This window comes from Marmota monax, unplaced genomic scaffold (assembly GCF_021218885.2).
Source record: "Marmota monax isolate L192 unplaced genomic scaffold, Marmota_monax_Labrador192_F-V1.1 WCK01_AAM20220418_F8-fsc00026, whole genome shotgun sequence".
Classification (NCBI taxonomy): Eukaryota; Metazoa; Chordata; class Mammalia; order Rodentia; family Sciuridae; genus Marmota; species Marmota monax.
The window spans coordinates 5,767,338-5,781,944 of record NW_026693108.1 but is presented as its reverse complement, the minus strand read 5'-3'; positions in this window follow the sequence as shown (position 1 = coordinate 5,781,944).

The following is a 14,607-nucleotide window of genomic DNA, read 5'->3' as shown; positions in this document are numbered from 1 at the left end:
CAATGGAGGTCTCCAAGCCACTATTCACCTCTTAAGAGTATAAACCTCTAGGCTTGCACGATACTCTTGAAACATTCTGCAATAGTCCAGAGTTTTCTAATACTTAGAGAAAGTTCTGCAAACTGTTCAATGATGACAAGCACTAAAAATTAAGATTGCTGGCCAGGAATTTGTACTGGTTGCAATTTTAGAGACTCTGTGTTTTTCTGTACTTTTTGCCAAAAACTTATTTTTAATATCTTCCTAACAAAGAGGAAAAGATAGAAACCTGAAATAATAGTCAAAATCAAGGGAACTGCTCTGTCAGCAGCCCAGGCTCTTCCTAATGTCCCTATCAGCAGATGGACATTAAATGAGCTTGTTTTCCCTCAAACAACTTGAAAGCTTGCACTGTCTGCCTGTTTTTGTGTTGGCTGTATTAGCATTCACGGCATTCAGGTTTGGGGAGTAGATTTTATCTCCCTGCCTCCAGAGCTCTCCAAAAGACTCTCACCTTCTGCCCACTTTAGAAAGCTCCCATGTTCCCAGCAGCCAGAGCTCACAAATATCTCATATACCCTGGAGTAGCAGGAGCATTTATGTAATGTTGCTTTAAAGATTTTCATCTTTCTTCCACATGATCTTAATCCGGAAAACTGTAAATTGTTTAGACTAAGAGCTTCAACATCAACTGCTTCCAACATAAAAGCTGAGATGCAGCAAACAAGAATTCAGCCTCCTTTTTTTTTTTTTTGACTTTTCATTCAGAGACTTAAAACAACTTGAAAAAAATTTTATTAAATAAAAGCAATGTAATCACTTCAGACGACATAATAGACATCAAAGATACACACAAATAAGATACGGATTGCTGTCGTTGAATAACATAAAAGCACGCATGCTAGCATTTGGATTGTGTTTTACATGCACAGGCTATATACAACAGATTTGCTTATTTGAGTCAGATGTGGCTTTTGGCAAACGACCCTTACATTTTAGGTGGCCTGCTTCAAAAAAAGAAGTTTGCCTTATATGCTGCGAGAAATTCAATTTAAGTAAGGGTCAACTGTGTTGTTTTTCTTCTTGTAAAAATATTTCTAGTCCCTTCCAATGCCTGAAGCCTTAACTTTGATATCGACTTCCCACCTGCTTGCAGGAGGGAGGGGCACCTGCTGAACCAGAACCCCCAGGGGAGGAATCATAGAAACTGGCTCTGCAAAGTGCCAACGTATACAGGCGGTGCAGCATCTGGGCCTGGAAAGGAGTCTGCTCTTCCTTGGGAAGGCTTGCTGACCTCTGGAGTTACTGCTCAGTTCTGCTGGCTGGGCCCCTAGAAGAGCAGAAGAACTATGGGGCAGAGTCTGTGAAACACCCAACCTGCCGGCCCACCCTCCTGGGCCTGGGCTACTCCTCCTCAGATTCCCAGGGGCAGAGGCCTGGAGACTTGCATTCCAAGGCAATGAGGCCTAACCAAAATTCTGTCACAGCTGATGGTTTCCACAGTGCCTAGAGATCAAAGCCAGGGGAAGGGGACAGGGGCTAGGGCACAGGTGTATGCACGTCTGGATACCAGAAGGGAGGAGGGAGAGAGGCTCTGCACAGTACCACCCGGGCAGTCTGCTGAGCCAGAGAGCAACAGGTGGCTTGCAGGTGAGATCAAAGCGTTGTTTGGATAGGATTTTGACAAAACAAGTTGGCCCATTTGTGAGAGCCGCACTGCAGTGCCTTAAAGCCTTGCTTTAATTACTACTTACCTGAGACCTTATTAGGGCGGCCGTAGGAGGCACAGGAGGGAGCTCCTAATTGCACCTTGTCTCAACAAACATTAGGCCAGCGTCTTCTTCCAGGTTCTCTCTTTGAGATAACCCATCTGCCCTGACTCCGTTTAAATGAACGTTTCTTGTGGTGATAGGAAGCCTCTCACACCAGGAAGAACATGGCCGAAGCTGAGAGAAAAGAGAGCTGTTGGACTGTGGTCCGTCCCCCACACGCATGGAAAAGAGAGAGTCCGACAAGCAAGCAACCAACGGCCGGTTGTTTTATGTTTTGGTGAAAGGAGAGAAAACACAGGAATGCCACAAAGGACTCTGGGGTTCCAAATATTTAGAAACTTTCTTTACTTTGCAAACAAAACCAGAATGGTAAAGGGAGGTGCAGAAATTAGAAACAGCCCCACAAGAGAACTGGCTGACTTCATGATTCAGCAACTGGTGTTTGGCACACAAAGAGACAAGTGGCAGTTTCCCTCTCCTGTTCTTTTAGGTGTCCGCGGCCCAAAAGGAAGGGAGGCATCCTGAGCGCATAGAGCAGGATTTATCCACCTCCCAGATTTAAACTGTCCCCAGATGGTGCCAAGAGTGTGTTCCAGAAATCAGTGATGTTTCAGGAGGAAATCGTTGTTTTGGTAAGGTGCTGCTGGTGTCCCACCTCCGCTCGGTGCCAGACAGACAGCAGGGAAATGCCACAAGATAAGAAGAGCCACTGACGCTGCCAGCTGCTCCACGCCAGCAGCCAGGAAATCACTGAGATTTCTACAGGACACGTAGCGGTTCTAGGACCTGCAAGTCTGTGGAAGGCTTGGAGCCAAATCCATGTTCCTAGGAAAACTTGATGGAGCAGCTTTTGTGCATCAGGTTCTCAGGCACAGAGGGCACAGGAGTAGGCCCGAAAGCCCTGTCCCCGAGGATTGCAGGTGCACAACAGCCCACAGTCTGCTCCCACACTCAATCAGTAAAGAGAGGCCTGCAATGAAGAAAAAAAATGCATCTGCCAAAGATGGACGGAAAGGGAACAACGCCCCAGGGCCGGAAAGGGAACAACGCCCCAGGGCCCGGGATGTGGCAGTCCTTCCAGGAGGGGAAGCTGGGCCTGGGTTCTGTTGCTGTTCCCTCTGTTCAGGATATTCCCCAGAGCTTCCCAGGTGCTTTCTGCTTTAAACTCAGACAGAAGAGTGTGTCGACCTTGGCATGGGTGAGCTCAGTCTTACCCATTCTCACGTTTCAGGATTCCACCCCAAGTCCACAACGCCACAGGGAGGGGACTGCCACCCTGATTCTCCACCAGCTCCCTGTAAGCGGCAGGATAAGCAGACACTTTCGCTGATGAAAATTATGGCCCCCAAAGCTTTATAGTCGATATTTTAGTTTTAAAACCGAATATCATGTTAAGGCGGAGAAAGGTTTCTTTTCCTAAAGACTTAGAGGACTCATTGCATGCTGAGGTGACCTTGCTGTGTGCTCGTCACCTTGTGGTTGAAAACTAAAAGAGTCAAATTCAAGTTCAGCCTCGGTTATCTTCCATCTAATGCTGAGTGAGTGTCTCTGTGTCAGTTTCCCTGGCTGAGGAGTAAGGGTGATAATAACTCCCTCCCCTATCTCAGAAAGATGTTGGGAGGATTAAGAATATCACCTTCTTAATTAGAGTGGAACTCTGTGATTTTAGGGAGGTGTGACATTCACACAGAGAATCCCTCCTCTTGGTCTCCCAGAGGGCCTTCTTGGGAGAACAGCTGTAGAGAGGATCCCAAGCCAGGGAGGCCTGTGATTGATGGCAGAATCAATGATAACAGTATACACACTGGACTTGGCGGGGATTGTCCTTCTAAAGAAGTTAAGTATTTTATAAATATTATCTCTTTCATCCTTTTAAACTTCCTGCGATGTGGCATTTATTACTCTCAGCTTCCAGATGGACAAGTAGCCACAGGGAAATGAAGGATCATTCCAAAGGCACAGGAACCTCTGCGTGTTCAGTGAAACGGGCTGTGATGGATGAAGTCACTCATTCATTTGCTCCTTCACTCATTCACCTAACAGCAAATGTGGGGGGTGCTTGAATGAAGCTTGCTGACTTGCACTGAGCTGCAGGGATCAGTGGAGGCAGATACAAAACACGAGGAGAAAAGTGCTCAAATAGGAGAGGACAAATTGTTGTGATATATAATAAAAATAGCATGGAGTCCTCAAAATTGACCATGATGATGTGCTTATAATCCTTTTATTAACATGGAAGGAGGCCTAGCATATATAGCTCAGTAAAACCCAAGGTAAAAAAAAAAATTAGAAGAAAGGTGAGCTTGGTGTGTGTCCTTGCAGTAAGTATGTATTTGTGTACATGTATCAGAAAACAAATAATGCAAGAATTAAGCCTCTCATATAGAATAAGGCAGCAGATACAATTGTGGGTCATTTTCTACCTTTTTTAATCTGTTTTTTCTGTATATTTTTCAGCAAGCATGTATTGAATTTTTAATGAAAGTATATTTTAGTGGATATGATAATATATATTTGATCAAATTCTTATTACTTGATTTTAAATTTGTCTTACTTTCATATTTTCACTTAAGCTATGGGTTAGCATTGTATACTCTTTATGCTTACATTTTTTGGGACTTATCCAATTATTTCCTACAGATAACAGTATTATGTATATATGGGACTAGTCATTTTCATTTTTTCCCTCCTGGAATTTAGGTAAGTTCAGTAATGACTTTGAAAGACAGAATACTCCAGAATGTGTGAAGACACTCTTTTTGCTTTAAAAGAATGTCAGAAATTCCATTGCCTGTATCTTTGAACAGCTGCTAATGGAAATAAGACAATATTCTGTGTGAAAACCAAAGCCACAGAGGAGCCTCTTATAGATCCTTAGCCAACATCCCTATGAGAGTTTATGGTCAACAACCAACATCAACAGACCGCCATGAGCCTTTGCTATCCTGGCTATGAGACCCAGCCTTCAGATGACTCCAGTTCCATCTACTGACTCTAATGACCCCACAATGGACTCACCCTATGAGCCCAGGCAATACTGCATGGAGAGAGATAGCAACTTGTGGTTTTAAATGACTATATTTTTGAGTTTTTTCTTCTTTTCTTTTTAAGCAAAAAAAGAGAAGTGGCACACTCTTGGTATCAGGCATGGAGTGCTACCATAACTAATCATCCAACATATCACATTGGCTCTAAGACCTAATGGACAAAAGATAGAAGAGTTTCAAGGAGACAGTTGGTAAAGGTTTGAATAAGAGTGAAAAAACTCTATTGGAGGATGGTGAAAACACAGCCCCTATTATATAGAAGTAGAAAGTTGGACACCACGGTCACCAGTAGTCATGTGAAAAATTTTTTTAAAACTGACAAATAAACTGATGATTTTGACTATGGACATCTCTAGTCAGGATGTTGGATGAGTCAACTATTTTTGTTTTATTCTTTTAATTGTGTCTGAAAAAGCTAGATAGATATTAAATTCAAAAAACAGCAAGACTTGTTTAGTTTTCATGTTCAATTTCAAGAGTAAATTGAAGGCATTACTTACTGGAATAGAAGATTAAACTGATTATTCATCCTGTTACTCCAGATGGCAAAAGACTCTCAAAATAGAACGTCTCTGGATGATTATCAAATCCCAAGCACTATCAGTCAAGATGGCTTTGGAGTGATGAGCCCCCTCAGGATGTTTAAATGTATGACCTTTTGGGCTTCCCAGAATCTTAAATCCTTACTTGTAGATCTTCTCCCTTAGACACAAGGTGCTAGAAGAATTCTTAATTGCATGCCTCAAAGACCCTTCCAACTAAACAAAATGGCATCTGAGAACCGTAAGAGTATTGTTCCACAGCACCCTAAGTCTTGGCTCAAATAAAGAGATTATATTAGTAAAATGAAGCCTGTCTTTTGTTTATATTATCATTTGATACATAAGGAATCTATGAAGTCTTTAAAAGAATTATATCAGCTTGGACTGAGGGGGCAGAAGTAATACAACATGAAAAGGGTTTTAGTCCCCCCACCCCCACAAAACTACAATGGGCAATAAGCAAGCAGAGGAAACATTCAGCTGCAAACAGTCTATATTTTATGTAAAAAAAAAAAAAAAAAAAGATTACTTGAAGGAAGAAATAAGAAACCAGGGCACAAAGCCAAGAACCATGGAGAACCATTCCCAGGGAAGAGAATAACTCAAAGAATTGGCAATACATGCCCAGATGGATTTCATAATTGCTATGGACCAATGACTGCCATGTGTCTTCTATTTTCTCCATTTTTGAATGGGAATATCATTTGTGGTTTTTCCATGCCTGTTCAATATTTTATGTTGTGTGTGTGTGTGTGTGTGTGTGTGCGTGTCTAGATAACTTGTCTCTTTGGTTCACAGGTCTTCAATAGAGAATACCCCACAAACAAGGAGCCTCATCCACACCTGGAGTTGATTTATATAGTAAATCCATTAACCTTGAACTTGAAGCCATAATAGTATGAGACTTAGGACCTGGTGGAGGGTAAGCATTAGAGGAAGTGAAGGGAGGATGGGCAAGTAAATTATGCATGTAAGAAATTGCAAACAATTTGTGGTGAGAGGGGTGGATTGTGTTGGACTAAAGAGGGTCAAAAATTTTTTAATATTTCTCCTGTCTCTTCCATTAAATCTCTTTTTGCTATCTAGCTGTTTAGAACAATAGATTGTAGCAGAAATGATGCATTGCCACCTTCCAAGCCTGGAATTTAAGAGACTGGTAATTCTGCATCCTATATCTTGGAACACTCTTCCTCACAAACCAGCCACCAGTCCATGAGAGCCCAAACCATGTAGCAAGGCTATGAGTAGATGCTCCAGCCCACAGCCCCAGTGGAGCCCCAGAAAAACTCCCATGGCAAGGCAGCACCAACTGCCAGTGTGTGTGGGAGCCATCTTGAATCCTCATACTAGCAAAGGCTTCAGATGACTGTACAATAACTACATGAAAGACATTGAACAAGGACCTATCTGTGCCCAGTCACCCTCAGATGGTATAAGATAATGATACCTTTTTGATTTATCCTCTAAGTTTTAGGGTAGTTTGTTAACCAACCATAGACATTTGGAAACACACACACACACATATGTGTGTGTGTTTTTACAAGAAAGAATTAATGTCCATATGGAAAGGCAATTCAGAGGAAAAATGCAAATAAAAATAAATCTATAAAAATATACTTACAGGCTATCAGAAAAATACAAATTAAAACAGTAAAATAACCACTTTTGTTAATCTGGCAAAAATTTAAATGACTGATAAATCTACTTTGAGTGCATGCTTACATAAGTCAATACATTTATCCATTACTAGTAGGAGCATAATTGGTATATACTTTTATGGAAAGCAATCTGTTGTGATTTCAGCAATTCCTGAAGGTCAAGGCCATCACAATGAAAAGGTCATGAGCTGGAAGTTCTGCCTTGAACTCTTGCTCCTACTACCAGAAGGAACTGTGCATTGAGACTGAGATCCTCATGGGGTGTGGCAAAGCATGAGCCCCCACTCCTAGGTAGCACTCCTGCCCTCAGTAGAGCACTGAAATTGGCCTCCCTGGGTCTCAGCAGCATCTTGTCAGATTGGTGAACACCGGCACAGTGGGTCCCCTTGTCCTGACCCATTTGCCACCAGCGGCAGCTTGTTTACCAAGCTCCTAGTTAAACCCGGCTCTTACAATATTAAACCATGGATGCAATAGTCTAATTCCACTTTGGGGAGAAAATGAAGTACCTGTGCCATCAGATCTCTGGCTTCAAGGAATGATGCACCTCTCTGTGATGTGAGGAATTCTCTCTTCTGCTTCATAACAAAGCCACGCTAGCTCCTGCAGTGGCTCCACTGCCACCTGGGGCAATGGCACCAGCTCTACTACATTGTGTTTACCCAGGTCTCTCTCCAATGTACACAGCCAACGGTTGCCAGTTCTCTCCATGTAATGATCACAAAGCCTTCATGTGCTGTGACAAATGTGATTTCTTTCTGGCCACCACATGGCCGGTTCAGACAATGATGATGCCTCTTTTCAGGCAGAGTTTCCAGTCCTTGGTTTTATTCCCACAGCAGTCTTCTATTTTATCGCTCCATTTGGCTCCAAGAACCAAACTAAGCCCATAGAATTCCCACAAGGTTTTTGCAGAAAGGTAAACCTACTCCCACTTCTGAATTAATGAACCCCTCTTGCTGTCAGCTCTAGTTTAATGGATTTCACCATTCTATGTATTTCCACACCCAGAACAGAAAGTCACACAAAGGTAACTTAATTCAGGAGTGACCTTTGAGTTCCCTGCTTGGCAGTGTAGCAAATCTTGTGCTGTAGCAGGCTTACTCCTTTATCGTGATTTCCATAGCAGGCCTGGCCTCCTGTGTGGCACTGACTTGAAATGGTTGCAAAAATGCTACTGCTGTCTAAAATGGCTGATAATCACTGCATTTTATCAACCCCGGTGATAACTTATCACCATTCATTCCCCAAATTTAACATTTTACTAGACTATCTTTCAAAAAGATTGTATCCCATGGTGTGCAATATTTCAAGCAACTGGAAAGGAAAATAATTTCTTTACTCATCTCTTCATTGCAGCATCTTTTTGGTGCACTGCTTTCCTTATAAGGCTCAGAAACTACCCAATGTAGAGCCTTTCTTTATTTTAAACTTTTCCTACCACTATTTTAAGTCCCGCCTTCACGTCCCACCTTAGATTAAGTGCAAATAGATCAGGTAAGTTTGAAATGGAAAAACTCTTCAAAGCAGAGTTGATTTTTACAGAGTTTCACGGTCAGATAAAAAACTAAGATGAAACTGTGAATATGAAACTATTCCAACTTCTTTTCCTCTCTCCTCACACATTATTCTTCAGTTACTCCTTACGGAGCATCAGGAAAAACTGAGGAAGACATTCCTATCATCAAGTGGCTCCAATCTCATAGAAGAGACCATTAAAAAAAAATCACAATATTGTGTTTAACAGTGTGAGAAGAATGTGCAATGTTTGGGGAACAAACAGGAGGGGCAGGCAGAAGGTGCAGCCCACCGCCCTCTCCAGACCCCTTCTCCCTTTCTGGCCACAGCAACCACCTTTGCTAGGACAGCTGCTCCCCTGGCTACACTGCCCCGCCCGACCTTCACCTGCAGGGGAGCACGTGGGCCAAGAAAGGCCAATCGCCACGCCCCTTCTCCAGGCCGCAGTGATTGGTTAGAGGGGGGGCACGTGACCAGCGCCGGGCCAATTAGACACATTCCCGGAGATTTCCCACAAACGCTGAGAGAAAGAAGTGACGGTGCTGGCAAGTGAACCCCGTTTGTGCCTAACTTTATTCAAGTTGGGGTTTGCTCGTGGCATGCGCCCTGGCTATCGCGGGAGCTGTCCAGGAAGACAAGGGCCAAGCTGGCCAGGACGGGGCACGGGCGGGTGGAGCAGGTGCAGAGAGCAGCCTGCGCCCTCCTCCAACCCTCCCTTCCTGCCAGTGTGCTGTTCCAGTGCCGCGTTTCAACCCTGCGGTTGGCCCTGTGTTCTCCTCAGGCGCAGCGACAAGGATGTGATGAACAAGATGGCAAGACACCTACAAAAGAAAGAAACTGTCAACATCGGGAGTCTAAGTGGGAAACCACGTGCCTAGCATGTGTGAGACCCTGGGCTCAACCCTCAGCTCAGCAAAAAAAAATAAATAAAATAAAATAAAAGGAAAAAAAAATATTAATAGATTGTCAACACAGTAGTTCATTCTGATCATTCTGCACAACCCTGGAATACCTGAGAGAATTATTACATTCTGAATTAAAGGAAGATATTATGGAATCAGTTTTTCATCCAATTCAGAATAAATAATATGGTACTGAAAATTATAATGAACAAAACTCTAATAAGTACTAAAGCTAGACATGCTAAAATTCTAATCTCCAAAAGTTTCCCAGTAAGAAACTACTAGTAGATGACACAGGTACCATGTAAATCTTACAAAAAAAAAAAAGCGGGGGGAACAGAATTTTTAATGTTATGAAATAATACATTTAGTACTAGGATAGAGAGATGTCAGAGTAATAAATCTAAGTATTAGCATGCAAAATAGTTTTCCCAGTGAGATTATTTCAATAAAATTTAAAAATACAAATAAACTGCATACATGAACATTCAGACAGGCAATTTGGTTTACTAGATCAGGTAGAGATAACATTCCCCTGATAAATGTTCATCTCAAGGTTAATTTGGTAGGATTAGAACATATTGATGCCATATGTACATCAGTTTGGCCGAAGTTCACATTGCCAGGGAAGAAGCGTCAAAAATTGAAGCTGTAGAAGCGAGAGGAGGGTGCAGATTATGAAGGATCATGAGAGCCATGCTACAGGCTTTGGGCTTTATCCCGGAGACTATCAGGACTCAATGAATCACTTTAAGAAGGGGAGTAACCTGATCAAGTCTAATCCCTCCAGTGGCTCTGTGGAGAGGGAATTGCAGAGGAATCCGATCCAAGGCCAGGAGATAAATGGGGAGTGAGGCAGCAATTCAGGCGTGACACAGTGACAATCCTGTCTCATGAGGGGCTGAGAGAATGGAGGGAGGTGAGAGGTACCAGAGATACTATGTCAGTGAATTTGACAGGACTTGATGACTAATTGAATGTGGGGAGGAGGGAGAATGAAACACAAGTCCCAAGATCCCAGCTTGTGCATTTGGACACCTTTTGCCAAGAATGAAAATAAAGGAGGCAAGGAGGGTGATGAGTTTGTTTGGGATGGACTGAGTCCAAGCCAAGTGGATGTGGCCATTCATCAGATTGAATCTGTGGTCAGGAGAAGGCCGTGAGCTGCAGAAGGTGGTCGGGTGCCTCGACAGGTAGTTGATAGAAAGAGTGTCCGAGAAAACAAGTTCCCTAGGAAGGACAGCAACAAAGCCCATTCAACTAAGGGGCGGGGGGGGGGGGATTTTGCTTGTCTTGTCCTTAGTTCAGCACCTCCACAGATCTTTGTGCTTCCTGTATTTTAATTTGCTCAACTTACAACAAGCATATGAGATAAATATGTCCTTAGCACCATTTTTGCACTTGAAGAAGTTGAGGGTCAGATAAATGAAGTAACCTGCCCAGGTGACACATGAGTGTAAGGCATGGCCGGGACTCTCACTCACTTAGTCGGGATTCAGTCAAAAGTGCTACTAGTCAGGAGCACGAAGATCAAGCTGAACCCTGGGTTCTCTGTGGAGAGTTAGAGGCAGAAGCCATGAGATGGTAGCCAGAGCACAGACAGAGAAGTGAGGAGACAAGGCTGCTGTGCACAGCAAGCTCTGGCCTTGCTTCATAGGCAAGCTGCTTGGAAGAGCCTGTATTTGTTGCGGGGAGCAGGAGAGAGTGCTACCTAGAACTGCCTTCTTTAAAGTTAGGTCATCACAGATCCTATACCAGTGGCCTCAGGTCATTTGAGACACTACTGTTGGTGGTGATGTTTCTCTTTCAAGCTAGTCCCTATTCGGAGGATATTGTAACCCTAGAATTAGCAGATGTCTTAGTCAAGAGGTTTGGAATAATGGTTTCTCTGTGAATGTTACAAGAGTGGAACCCCATTGCACACAGCGTGATCTCAGTGGGCAATCATGGGAGGTATCTTACCAAGTTTCGAAATACTAATTATTTAAATGTATGTACTGTGTATCTTGCCACTGATAGGACAACTCTCCAGCTATCAATTTCTGAAAAGTTTAAAGCATCAGAGTTTATGTTACACCCCAAGTGAATGAGTCAGGGTCTATGGCACGTATTTAGTGTTCTAAACTAGCAGGACTTTGCTTTTAGATCCTATGATTCCCATTGTCTGTTGTTCTGTGTTAAATGCACATGGATTCATAAAACCTTTAATCATTTTTGAAACAAGAGGTTCCTTTTAATCTTTTTTTCCCTATTTCCTTATTTGCTAATAACAAATAGGACAGTATAAAATGTGGAACCATGAAGAAAACTATTTTTATTGCTTTACATTTCAGAAGATCTAAATTTTTGAAGAAAACTAGCTAGGAAGCTGAAATGGGCATGTTGAGGCTAGGCAGTATCCAGGGCAGGAACCTGACAGCATCTGCTGGGCTGGAATGCAGAGTGGCATATGCGCTATCAGCTTTCTACAAACTTCCCTTTGCCCTTTCTTTCTTTTCTTTTCTTTTTTCCTTTAAATTTTTAGTTGCCGATGGACACAATACCTTCACTTTATTTATTTTTATGTAATTCTCAGAAGCAAACCCAGTGCCTCACACACGCTAGACAAGCACTCTACCACTAAGCCCCAGCCCCCACCCCTTTTGCCCTTTCTTCCTCAGTTCAGCGACACCCATGTTCTGAGGCACCCTGTCCTTCTCTTCTGCTCTTCTCGATTTTTAATTGGTTGAATTCCTAATACAAGTGTGCTTCCAGAGCATGAAGGGAAAGTGATCTAAGCTAACTGGCCGTGTGGTTTTCATGTAACCTGTGACCGAAGTGCATACTTTGTGCCTTCCTGGAAAGATGTTCCTCCCTGAGGAAAAGAGACCCTGGAGAAGAAGGTCTCATCCCAGGAACATCATTCCCTTGGCACTTGATGAACTCCCTGTCTTCATGACTGGTTGTGGGATCTCACAATGTTCGCAGATCCTGCCATTTGAGGCCATCAGGAAAGTGACAGAGAAGTCAGAACCCAAATCATCCAGGTGGAGATGAGCTCTGTCCTCCTCCTAATGTGAATGAAGCAAGCATCTTTGTTTAGACCTCCATCTCCTGGTCAGGCGTTGCTGCTTGCTGCTGAAGCCATCTGGAGAGATGCACCGGAGCATTCTAAATACAGAAGCAAAAGGCCTCTCCGGAGTCAGCTCAAGCTTCCAGAGGATTCGTCACACAGCTGGTCACCTTGGCTAGAGCAGCACAGAAGCTGGCTGCCATCTCCTATATTGGAGTCTCCTCTCTGTCCTTGTTACTCTTCTGGAGAAGCACCTCTTTTTTAGTAACTTAAAATCACAATGTATTCTCACGAGAATCATCTGACATGGAATTATCTGCATGAATTGCTGCAAGCCAAAACCCGGTGGTCAGAGGCTTGTGCTGTCTGTCCTTCTCTTTTGCTTTTCTCCATTTTCAACTTGTTGAATTCCTAATACTGCTTTCCTGATCAGAAAATAGGACAAATATCATTCCTACAGTGAAAATGGAGTTCCCACATTTCCATCTCAACACTAATCAAGAACCAGGAACGAGGTGGCACCAGCCCGCAAGCCCTCACTGTTTCCCGCTCTCCTGTTTAGATAGGAATTCCAGGTGCAGTGGAGGCCGCAGGTGGCCATTTATCCAGCACATTCCCAACAACCACCACAGCTTCACAGAGACGCCTGCCACTCTTCTCCTCCATGTTTTTTTTAATTTTGTGTGGAGTTCTCTTCTTTTTCTCTAACCATGTCCTTGTCTCACTGATTGATGCACCCAGGCTCAGAAGTCCCACCCGAAGACTGCTAATATATTGAAATAATAAAGATAGTTGATTTTCCATGCTTTTATAAAAAGCCAGATGCATTAAATACCTATCAAGTAGTAACATAGGAAAATCTTTCCTGCTGTCAATATGAGCACATTTCAATTAGTGTCCTCCCGTCTCACAGTCAGTCCGCCAGTGCATAGAGTTCAGGTAGTCTATTTTTAATCTCCCAGATTGATAATGGACTCACAATATGGCTTTAATGACCACATGAAAGCTCATTAGGTGGCATTGTCTGAGGAATTTTGTTATGACTATAATTTTAGAACCAGAATACATGTCTCAAAAGAGACCCGAGGACTTTTTGAATTTCATTGCCCTTTCAGTTTTAGGTTATTTATTTATTTATTTATTTTTATAAAACCATAGCTTTCAGAACTCTACATAGCATATGTTTAGAAATGAAATCTCTAAGCTGAAAATAGACTCTTCCAATGAATATATAGGCAATCAATAAAATGCCACATTATTAATTTACCATATAGGCACTTTGATGCCTTTAACATTATCATATTCAGCAGTGAAAAGAGGACACAGCAGAGGGGTAGCCTTTTGTTTAAATGGGGACTTGAACTTTGCAATTACTTCAAATGTCATTGCCGATATCTGAAGAGCTTTCCAGCGAAATGTTTCTCCAGTTAGGTATTTGACTGATATGATTGACCTTAGGACCCTTCTTGATGCCACTAGACTCTGATGATGAAAAAATTAGTTGTATCCGATCATGTGTGCCAGACTCCCAGCTCATAAGGAAACTACAACCAAAGAATTGTTCTGGGACCAAAAATCCCAGGATTTGTGAAGGAATTTTAGATTATGGACAGTTTTGCTTTATTAAATCAATTCAGTGTCTGCAAAACTCTTCTTTTGAAATATTTTAAAACAACTAAAAATTATGCAATCTTTTAAATAATTACTAAGAGAACAAAAAACTATCTAAATCTGTTGTTATATTTCATCCATACATTCAAGGATAATACAATATACATAAGACATTCATCAGTACAGCAATTTAATTCTTTTTGTTAAAAGAGGTTTGGGGATGCATTTATTTTTATTTTTGTATTTTTCTCTTACAATGTCACATAAATGGGTGTTGATGATTTCAAGTTTTCCATTTCTTCCACTTAAATAGTCCACTATGACTTTTCAGGGTGTGAAAAACAATTTTAACCACAACTTTCGTTTATTTTCAGTGGCACCAACAGCCACAGGCAAAGCACCTTCCCATATAATGTTAACATTGATTAATAAATAAAAAGCATCTGAACCATTCACTAGGTTTCAGAGTTCTGTTGTATCCTGTTTGAAAAGGTTTCTTCCAATTAGACTAAAATAGGAGAAAGTT